The sequence below is a fragment of the Protobothrops mucrosquamatus genome, unplaced genomic scaffold, assembly GCF_001527695.2.
Source record: "Protobothrops mucrosquamatus isolate PMUCROS unplaced genomic scaffold, P.Mucros_1.0 scaffold1109, whole genome shotgun sequence".
In the NCBI taxonomy this organism is placed as follows: Eukaryota; Metazoa; Chordata; class Lepidosauria; order Squamata; family Viperidae; genus Protobothrops; species Protobothrops mucrosquamatus.
This window is the reverse complement of record NW_015387329.1, coordinates 693,702-705,887: the sequence shown is the minus strand read 5'-3', so window position 1 is coordinate 705,887 and position 12,186 is coordinate 693,702.

The following is a 12,186-nucleotide window of genomic DNA, read 5'->3' as shown; positions in this document are numbered from 1 at the left end:
ATCATTGGTCTTTCAAAAGTATGGTGATAAGTTGTGCATATGACTTCAGAACAACTTTATATTTCTGAATGATCTGGAAACCATCCAAGTCAGTGGTAACTGTTGTGACTTTGTGAAGTACATTCATTTGATCACACTGGTTATCTGAAAGCATTGAATACATTTCACTGAAATATACTTCTAATGAGAATTGTTTAAAAATTGAAATCACTTTGTTAGATATGCACAATGGTAAAATATATTAGATGTGTCCTATGTATTTATATTAGTGCAATATAAAAATGTTTTGCTGGAACTTCTTGTTGAGTGCAAACTGATATAGGAACTTTTTATTATGCTTCTTTGCTGATACTACATTTCAGATTTTGTTTGCTATTGCAGGTATGCTGGCAAATCCATCCATTTCATTGTTCCTCAGTTCTTCATTTTGCTAACTGCTCAGTTTCTTATTTCAACTCTGTACCAATTTAAAATCAAGGGAAAAAATCAACACACATTTAGTCTTGTATATGTAATTTTGTCTGTGCTATTAATACACATTCATAATATAATCTGTTTCATGTGCCCCTTTTTAATAATATGCATCAGTGTTTGCCTTTTTTAAAATTGTAAACTGCATCTTAACATTTTAGAAAGTGCAAGTTTGGTGGAGTCCACTGAGATTGGATAATTCCAATTAAATTTTGCATCCAGGATCCCCCCCCATCTTCCATTGTGCAAGAGTGTGCACTTGCTTTTTAGTCTTTCTTTTGTAGTAGCTAGAAAGACTTAATAGCTTCTGCACCTGATTGGCTTGAGGGTGATTTTTGCTTTTTGACTGGAAACTATACATTATGAATTCAGAGCCAGGTTGAAGTTCCACTGGACATAGAAATGAAGCAAATGGAACTTTCTTTGGCCTCTTCAGTGGTTGAGAAGCATGAGTGTCCTAATGCAGGGGTCTCCAACCCCCAGTCCGTGGACTGGTACTGGGCTGCGGCATGCCAGCAACCGGACCGCACAAACAAGCAAAGCCCTATCTGTGGGATGCACACAAAACCACACACTCTCCAGTCCACGGAAAAACCTTTCTCCATGGAACTAGTCCCTGGTGCCCAAAAGGTTGGGTACCTCTGTCCTAATGAAAGAAGCTTAAAAGGAAAAGGAAAGCATTGGTAAAAGGAAGTAAAAGGAGAAGATAATCACTGGTATAAAAACAAAGATGGTGATGGCAACATTGGGCCCACAGGGACAGGCAGCCTGGACAAGGTTTCAGTCTTTAAATAAACCCAGAAATATATCTGGTTGTCTGCTGCAGGGCTAATATGTACCCACTGAAGAACCAAAACTAGGGCATGATGAATGGTGGTAGAACAACTGGCAAAGGTGAGTTGTGAGATTGCATGGCAAATGGTCTTTTGGCATATTGATTAGGATGGCCACTAATAGAAGAAAGTATTTGTTGCACAGGGTTGAACTGTGGGGGCCTCGGTGCTCCCTGAGCTTAATCGTTTTCTTGCAGATATTTGATTACCCAAATGGGTAACATCATCTACTTAGGTGTTACCTAGTTGGGTAATGAAATGTCTACAAGAAAATTAACAGTAAATATATAACCTCTATTCTGGTTGAATGCTGATACCTATTATCTCAAACAAATCTAATAAGTTCCCCCTCTTGCTTTATGGGTCTACAAATACTTATACATTTTCCACCTATGCTTGCTAAATTGCTATCATACATCACATTCTCTTAACAAATACCCCAAATATACAAATGTGTTGTCTGTCAATCAAGTTGACCCAATACCTGTTCATGCTAAGAAAGCTGTTAACTGTTAACCCTCCAAAATAAATTAAACTTCAAAGCCCTCTGTTAACAGTCCATTATTATATTTAACTCACATAAACTCCATTAACAGCTACCAATTTCTTATAAACGTGTCCAAAGCATTGTCTCTAATCAATGCTGTTAACTTTACCATCTCTGCCAACTCAATCAATTTCAAAATCCTTTCTTCCACTGTTGGTATTCCTTTTTCTTTCCAATATTTGACAAATACAACCCTTGTCGCTGTCATTATATACAGAAATAAGGTTCCAAATTATTTTTCTATTGATTTATCCATAATACCTGAAACAAAGACTTCAGGTCTCATTAATATTTGCATTTTAAGTATTTTCTGCATAATCATTATTATATTTATCCATTATGATTTAGCATGTTTACAAGACTACCAGATGTGATAAAATGTACCTGGAGTTTGATTACATTTCCAGCATTTGTTGGAACTGCTATTATATTTTCTTGCCAATTTATCCAGAGTCAAATACCATCGATACCTCATCTTACAAAACTTTTTTTTCAAGTTGTAATTCAAAGTAAACTTTAAAACATTAATCCATATATTCTTCCATTGGTCTAACATTATATTATAACCAAAGTTTTCCGCCCATTTACCATACAATCCTTAACATATTCACTACTGTGGTTATTTTTTTCATTGAGAGCAGCTTCCCCAGGCATGAAAACAGGTCATTGTTCCCTGAAAGAGGACCATTTTTAAAACTGGACAGGCCCCATTTGATAACATTAATATGCCTCTTCTATTACTTCTATGACTGAAAGTCAGTTCTGCAAAAAAAAAAAAAAAGTGGGGTGGATGGGGGCCAAATACTTCGCTAGCTAACGTTTGCCCACTCCTCTTTTTTAAATCAAGACTTGTGCCTTGTGCTGTATTTTTATTCTTGGGTCAATATCCAATCTTTTCTCCTAATGTGTAATGCAGACACCCAATTGTTTTGCACAGCCACAAGCTACTGTATCATCAATATTACTTCTCCATTTCATTGATAGATCTACTCTATGTAGATAGCCACATCAAAATGGGCTCAAAACGTCTCGTCTTCGGAATAAAAGAACAATACCTGGCTGATTGCAATTCAACTTTCTCCCCAAGTGTTAGATCTAGGAAAAAGTATATTCAAAGAGAAATGGCAAGGAAGAATAAAAGATGATTCCAGGAGAATCTTAAATTATTTTTTTTCTTCTGTACCACTTGGCAACATTAATTAGCTGGACACTAAATTGCAAATTAGTTTAATTGCATTCTGCTGTACTTACTCTGCCTTTTCTGTTAATGTTGCACTCATCATTTGCTATTATAGGTTTCCCCTCTATATTAGTTATTTTGAAGTTGGCTTTTTTTCGGGTCTGTTAGCTATTTTGAGGCATTTAGGCATGGAACAGGTTAGGTCATGCTGACTTTTCTTTCACCTGTCTTTTGATTAAAGCTGGGCCAGAAATATATCCATGGTGTTCTGGAACTGGGAAAAGTAGAGTCCCTTCTATTATTTTATGTAAGAGATTTTTAGCAACAAAAATGCCAGCTACAGTATGTGAGATATAGCAGAGGTAGGAGCTGGACAAAATTTGGGAGGGATGGAGAGGCTCTCCAGAGAGAACAATTAAAACAAGTTTATTTTAACTATTAAATCAGTAACCTCCAAGTAAGACATCTTGAATGTGGCTTGGGGAAAAAACTAAAACTTGAGGGGGGAGTTATTTTCCATTTAAATGTAATTAAATTGAGATGTAGCTAACACAATGTCCATATTTATTTAATCTAATTAATTAATTGACCTTATTTTCTGAATTGGATGAATTCTAATGATATTGGCAAATGCTGCATATCTTTGATTTGTGACATAGCTTTCTGCAGCTTGCACTTCTTATCTAGAAAGTCCTGGTATTCTGAGATGGTATTATTTTTTTGCTATGGTTGTTAATGTTCCAGTTGAAACAGTTGTAAGTGTGGCTTTTTAGGCGCTCTACATTTTGAATCAGTACTTATTTTCCATCTGCGATAATGTCACTCAAGGAAAATGGCTTGGTAATGCCCTTTGCATCCGTTTATGAGAATGGACCTTGGGAATATGAGGAATATACCTAATAACCAAAGGCTTGATCACTTGACACCCTGGGCCACTTACTAGTCTCAATGACTTTGTCAGAACCTATCACTAATGGTTATCCCAGTTTAGGTTTGGGAGCTATTGTGTCAATTTCATATTATGCCCTTAATGTAGAATCACTTCTAGTTATAATGTTTGTGAGTTTTTACTGGACAGAAACAAGAGAAAGGGGGGGAAGTGATTGCTAAAGTTCATATACAACCTTGGGCAAACATTGTTCAAAGCCTTGATTGTTGCTGTGAGATCAAATATAAAACTTCTTCCCTGTTTCTAATAACCTCATAACCTCATCTCTATAGAGGATGTTGTCAACCCACTGTGCTCCAAATACCATCAGTCTCAGGTAAAAATGGAAAACTGAAAAAAAATCTGTGAGAGTTGGAATCTGAAACATGAAGAGGGAATCAATTTATCTATCTTGACTCTGAAATCTTTGCTGTACCGAAGTAAATTCCGTTTCTTAAAAATCCTTGCCCTTCAGGAGACACATTACCGCCTATGTGTGTAATGACTGTATCAAGTGCCATTGAACCAAATGATAATTATATATAATATAGTTTGATCAGAATATATTCTCATTTATCTTTGAACCCTATACCTATGGCTGCTTTTGGGAAGATTTTGCTTAATTAGTTTGATCGACAGAGTCAGCATAAATGAGGAGATTCAAGACAGCTGCCAAGGACAATTCTTAAAGGCATAAATAAAAATGACTTATATCTACTCATTTGCCACCTGCATGTTCAGAGGGAACATTCATTTGTGCTACATAAACCATGACACAGAACATCTGCATCGGGGGAAGACAAGCCCAGCAATGATCTATACCATTTTCCTTAACTATCTGCTTAGGAAGATGAAGACTGATTATAAAGAGATTAAGTGGGATTAATCTGATCCACTGGAGGAACCATCTGGGATACCACAAAACTGCCCTCATGCGAGTATAAAGTGGAACTGCATTTTTGGTTCTTGGGATGAAATATATATTATTTCAAAGGACAATGCTCGAAAAGAGGCAAGCTACAAAGCCCAATGGTAGACCTGTTTCTCAAAAGAGTTCTTGAAATTGAATACTTGCCTTTATTTCCCCTTTATTGCATATGCAGTTCAGCCTCATTAATGGAACATATAAGCTAGAGAATTCTTTTAAATTATGTATTTTAGACAGTGCACCTGATAATTGTTCCATTTTTCATTATCCCAGGAAAAATGCTGATAATTTAAGCACAACAAAGCAATTCATGTAAGAGCTATTCATTTGGTAGTTTATGGAAAGTGGAACCATGTTTGCTTGCAAGTTGTATCTTAATTTGAACATCTTACTATCTCTCTAGTTTTTTTATATAATAGCCCTACTTACAAACTTATTATGATTCTTTTTAATTGCTTATGAATCTAAAATGAGTCCCTCTGCTGACATCACCAATTGTTGAAAACTGCAGAAATGTTACAGTGTGTTTGACCATTACTTGATGCTTTCAATTATTTTTTTCCTTGTAGAATAAATGGCCTTTTCTTAATCGATTCTGATTGATTTGCCCATTCCTACCAGTAAATAAAGCATTTATATAAATCCTTATATGACAGATGCCAGACTACCTATTTGGCTGCTTTTCTGAAATGGGAGGGGGAGAACATATAATAACATTATTGAGCACCTTTAAGCTAAATTAATGATTGCTGGCACACACCCTATGTATGCCTTCTGGATAATAATTTCTGTCTGACTCTAAACTAGAATATGAGAAACTTTTGTAGGTGACTTTCCTGTTCTTTTGTTGGTCTGTTGTTAGGCCACAAAATCCTACCCTAACCATGTTTTTAAAAAAATTCTCTTGGTGTTGTATACTTGAACTCAGCAAACACAGGAGAATCTCCAAAATTATGTTTTATTGTATAGATATTGCTCATTTCCAACTCAGCTTTTCTCCAAGTATCATAAAAAGAATTGATAGACAGTTACCCCCTCAGGGTCTAGTTAGCTGTGCTATTAGTAGACATTCATTTGAGAATCCTCCCAGGATACTTCAGTAATATGCAGGGCTTTTTTTTCTCATAGAACGCCCAGAATGGAGTTCCGGCACCTTTTTTGGATGGAACCTTGTAGGGTAGTCAAGGCGGGTTGTATGACGCGTGTGAGTTCCAGCACCTTTTTTTTTTTTTTTTTTTTTAAAAAGCACTGGTAATAAGTACAACACAAAAGTATTTCTTAAGAGGTCTGTTTTCCAATACAGATACCACAAATAAAACAGCTTGTGAATGAACTACAGGAGGCCCTTGGATTGTGCTTCCCTCAAGAAGGGGACTTGGGTGTGCAGGGAAACTTCTCAAAATTTGCTCTGGAAGGCAAAACTTTCAAAAATCAGAAAACATCTAAAGCTGTGAATGCCTCATGTTAATAGAAAATGGTATGTTCTTCACCATACTTGTGAAGTCACCTTGTGCACGCTGGATATACTGTTGCTGAACTGTGTTGTAGTAGTTATTTGCTTTGCTCTGTTCTTTTGTTCTTTAGCTGGGCACTGACCAAAACAATATTGATCATTGGTTTTGTAATAATTTCTCTGCAGAACACATGGAAGCCTTCCCACTTTGGGTTTATGATACTTTTCAAATGAGGTATAAATGAACGCTTTTTGTTCTTTGTGGGTGTAAGATCATTTTCTACTCGGGTTTCATAAAAAGGTCTGGGAGTTGAAGTTCACACAGCCTAAAGCTGCCAAGATTGAGAAACACTGTGTTAGAGTGTATATATAATTTTCAGGGTAGCAGAATAATGATATAAGGCTTAGAGCCCCAGTCGACTTTAAAATTAACACCTTAAATTCTTTGACTGTTAGTGGAGGCCACAATTAGTGGAAAGAATTAGCGAAAAAGTATCATATTCTGGTAATCCATTTAATACATGGAAAAAGGTCTCCCTTGCATCTACATGTATTTACCACGTCAGTCTTAACAGGCCTGTGACAAGATCATGCCAGAAGATAGACGTACCCATTTCCCAGCTTCAGTTAATTGTTGTCATGCATCTACCATAACAGTGCTAGAGAATTTTGTTTTCTTTTTCAATCATCCTTATCTTTTTTTTTTTTGTGTAATAGCCCTTTTTGAACTGAGGCATTCCTTTTCTGATAAGGAATTGATCGAGACTTTTTTCAACATTACACATTTATGATCAAAGTATTTCTTAGACAGATACATATTCTGTGCCATTTTACCTTTTTTCTCTCATGACAAATACCTGTAGACTTTGAATAAGGCTGTTAAACATCCCCATCATTTTGTCTTCTCCTATGTGTGACGACACACTTCCCTCCAGAATTGTTGAAACGTAAGCTATTGCTTTTTGTGGAATATCAGTGTTTATGACTGAATTCTAGGCTAACCTACTATCTCTGTGTTAGATTCTTTTGTCCATTTTAGGCTGGTTCAGTCTTGCTGTAAGTTTCTGGACAGTATGTGGATGATGAAGAAATGATATATTTTCTTTTTTTACAACAATAAATTGATATAAAGCTGACATAATTTTATATACAGTAAATTAATTTTCTTGGTTTCTTTCACCATCTTACATGTTTTTAAGCATTATGCATGTCTATAAGCTTTCTCAAGGCTTTATATTATAACATCTACTATTTCTCTTTTTCAATTTTCAGTTTTTGTTTTCCCATAATTGTATCTCATTTTCTTACTTTTACATATACGTTATGTTTTAGTAATTGTTTGTCTATCCTAGTAAACAAGTTATTTTTCTAAGTCTTTAAGTTTTAATCTTTGACACTTTTATTTTTTTTTTCTTTCCTCAGCTGCTGTTTATGAATTGTTGGTTAATTCCAATTAGAAGACAGCTGTGCTTTCTTTTGTTGGTCCCACTTGGTAGTGTCTCTCTAGGATACTCTGCTCCAACTGGCAGAGGAGGTAGTCAGACACATCTTCCAGTCAGCTCCCCTAGCTTTTCTTCTAGATTCTCTGTTGTGCCTCCCAAGGCAGCTGTTGTCATCTCTTTAGAAACAATCCCTTCAATGCCACCTTCCCTCCAATTTTCACCACTTTTTTTGGGAAGCCTCTCAGAAGCTTCTCTCCAGTTGCCAAAACTTCTGTCCATTAGGTTGCTTGATCTATCCACTTTGCCTGATTGCTGTCCTGCTTTAGATGCCCCCATTGCCATTTTCCCAACCCTCTTTACTCACTCAGCCTAATTTTTAAAGTTCTGTTGGAGGAGGAGGAGAAAGTTTCCTTCTCCCAATCCTCTTCTTTCAGTTCATGCTGCCCAGGCCTTTTAGGTTACATTCTGATAGTGTCACACCTTCCAATTTACTCTGACTCTCCCAGTTCCAGCTCCTGCTAGTTTTCTGGACTCTTGTGCTATGGGGCTGATGTTGGCTTTTAAAGCCAATTTCCACTCTGGTTTTTCCCCACTGTTCTAGAGCTCCTTGGCCTCTTCTCACTTCCTATAAATCCATATTGAACTTCTCTTCTTTCCTCACAAAACAGCCAATTTCCCCCTTTAAAAAGTTGCCAAGGTTGAGGAACACAGCCATGAGAGGCAATTATTGTCCTTATTATTTAAAAAGGAGGTTAAATGATAGATATATCACTGCTGTCCATCAGAACATTTCCTCATTGTGCAGAGGAAGGACCACCTAGTTTCTATATCTGTTTGCTACTGCTAGGTATAAAATGGTTATAGCTCGTATAACTAAAGATTATCCTTTGGGACTGTCCATATTAACTTTCCCAGTTTTAGTTTCCAGTGGCTCTATTGATATATAGACATACTTTAAGCCACTGGTTGGGCCAGTCACTGTCTCTCAGCCCAACTCATCACACAGGGTGATTGTAGGAGGATGGAGAAGCATTAGGTATGTTTGTCACCTTGAGTTATTTACAGAAATAATAAAGGCAGGAAAAGGATCTAAAATAAAATAATACAAATTCTTCCCTGTTGTTCAGGCCTTTTTCTGTTTTGTCACCAATATGACTTATACAAGACAATCAAATCATAAACAGTTGACAATCTATGGGAATTCATCATAAAGAATGATGTTGATGTTAAAAAACGTTTAAGGCAATCAATAAAAGCAGTTTTATAGTCTAGGAGAATCAAGCAAATTGTACTGTTTAAGGAGAGAAAGACAAAAAAAAGTTCAGGAAGCAGCACACTCAAATACAATGAGTCAAAGATGAAGCAGGAGAGGGGGGGGAAAGTTCATGAAGTGATGTAGCTGGAGACAGAGAAGGCAGAAAAAGATGAGACTCTTACACTTCCTGAACAAAAGAGAGTTTTGCACAATGTAGCATTCACACATACATTCCTTAAATGCAAGGATATTTTTTCATGGGCTCTGCTGCATTGGGGAATGGGGAATAAAATAGAACTCTTTTCCAGATTGTAGAAGGAGAAAAAAGGGGAGGGGATGGAAGCATCACCTTTCTTTCCTTTTCAGAGTTGGACTGTGTTAGAACACAATTCTGGTCCTTAATGGTTCTCAAATAGAGCAATGATTTTTTTTTTCAAACTTGATAGCTTTAAGATGTGTGGACTTTAAGATATGTGGCTTGCTGGGTGGGGAATTATCGTAGTTGAAGTCTACACAGTTTAAAGTTGCCAAGTTTGAAAAACACCAAATTAAAGGAAAAGGAAGATAAGGGCTCTGTATCAATAGGTGCTTGCTAATTCTTTAAGGTTTTGACTGAGTCTACTACCAGTATGTGTGGTTCTTTGCTTCCTGAAGATATAATTTATCTAAGTTGGGGACTAAAAGAATTGACATGATATATTGCTCCTTCATATGATTCTGGAACTAGCTGATCAGCTAGCTCTTTTAGGAACTCAGTATGGCTGCTTCAGGCCCCAGAAAGACTGATATCTCCCAGAGAGATTGATGGTTCCATTTTAGGAAGACCATGTACTGAAGGATTAAGATCGGATCCTGAAAGGTCCAGGAATTGTCTTCAGGTTTAACTTCTAGGGCAGGCATGTCAAACTCGTGACGTCACATGACGTCGTGCGATGTATCGGAGCTTTTTTGCCATTGCCGGCAATGGGGTGGGTGTGGCTCCGGTATGATGAAACCAGCCCGCGGGCCGGCAGTTTGACACCCCTGTTCTAGGGCAACTTGAGACAAAGATTCTGACAAGCCTTTATCAATTTTGTGTGGTAAACTTCAGAGGGATGGGAGAACTCAGATCTGATTGTCCCTTTCTACCATTTCATATACTACAGTAGAAAAGGACTTAATGGAGTTTTCTTCTTTGTTTTCTTCCTTTTTTAAAAAAAGAAATGTCCTTTTATAGGAGACTTCTGCAAGCAAATGGGATAAAAGAGAAAAATGGGATAAAAGAAGTGATCAAGAGTCAAAGGAGACAAAAAGGTAGAGGACTAAGAAAAGAGTGATCATGCAGATACAAGGAATCACTGAAAAGCAGATGCTCGTTGTTTTTTTGACCCCCAAAAGAGGAAAAGCTTTGGCAACATTCTTTTGCACAGATGTGCTTTTGCTACACCCACCATTATTTTTCCAAATGGAATAACTGAGAGGCAGATGCTTGCCCATTCTTAGTTTGGAAAAGTCATCCATGGGTCCTTTTCATATAACTATGACTTCTTATGGCTGGAAGAGTTGCTGAACACTTCTTCAAAGTTCCACATGAACATGTCTGCTAGCTCCTTTGAGCACATAAGGTTATCTGGGTGAAAAGAGAAGACAAGAGTTTCCTGGAATCAGCCATTTTTGATTGATTGGCTTGACTCGTTTGCATAATGTTGTCAACCTTGACTCAACCTTAGAATAAAATGTAGAGAAAGGGAGAGCAAATCCAGTATCATTTTGTTAATCCTATAATCCAATCATTATAAATTTGAATAATTGCTATGCCGCTCATTTTACAAAAGCAGAAATGCAAAATTACATTCTTCCCAGGAAAGTGCATCATTATAGGTCACTTGTTAGGACAATTAACCCAAGTATGAATCTTAGAAAAGGATTTTGGACTATGCTACAAAAAATGCATACAACTGTTAAGTACCGATTGTTAAAGTATAGCTTAAGGGAGAAATCATTTCAGGTGATTTCAGAGCAACTTGGACAATATTCATAATCCTACTCAAGCACTTATTATTCAGGAATACTATATATTTAACCTCCAGCATTTGAATTATTCAATATGAAGCTATAAACTGCACAGAAAATGGCATTAATTTTTTTTTGGCCTTGGCATATTTTCTTTCTTCATCTGTATAATAAACTTTCACACAGCAGATATCCGTACAGCAAAGCAAAAATCTGCCAGTATAAAATGACTTTTTTTCTGAGGCACCATAAACGTAAACTATTTTCTTCTTTTAAAAAAAGAATACAAACACACAAAATATTATACAATTATAAACACACACACTTATTTTCCTTTTAAATTTAGACAACATACTGTGAATTATTAAAAAAGACTCACAAAAGCATGAACTGTTAATTAATGTAGTAGAGGTTTCATGATATTACAGGTATGCCTCAATTAGTGCAATTAATGAATTCCAAAAACTGTTATTTTTCAAATCCACACTATTCAAAGTGATCCTTCTCTGAAAAAATAGAATTGATTCAGATTTATGGAAATGGCCAATGAAGATTTTGAAACATAAATTTTGATATGTTTATTAATGAAAGATTAAAAGAATATTCTTACAGCTTAAATTTATTTTAATAAAGTCGAAGAAGTTATAGAAAGCAAAATAACAACCAAAAAATATAAATATCATTCCTATCTTCTAGATAATTCTCCGAAATATTTAAAATAAGTCAAATGAACAAAAGACATTTCCAAAGTGTACCTCTATCCTCTGTATTTTGCTCTAATTCTCCAAACGAGCCTCTTCTTTTTTGAACTTTCCTCGAATGGAACTTTTCTTTTCTTGATTTTTTATACAAAAATTAACATCAAAAACCCCAGTGGCAACTATGCACACACTAGCCTCACTTTAACTGAATTTTAGTTTGCATTAAACACAACCTGATATCAATTTATAATTTGTACTATTATTATTATTATTATTATTTTAATTTCTATACCGCCCTTCTCCCGCAGGACTCAGGGCGGTGCACAGCATATTAAAAACAGATACAATAACAATATACAAAAATAAAACCCTTCTAAAACCAAATTAAAAACCAAATATTAGAGGCTGTGTTCCAATTAAAATTATACTTAAAATCGTCCCTAAATAAAATCCTCC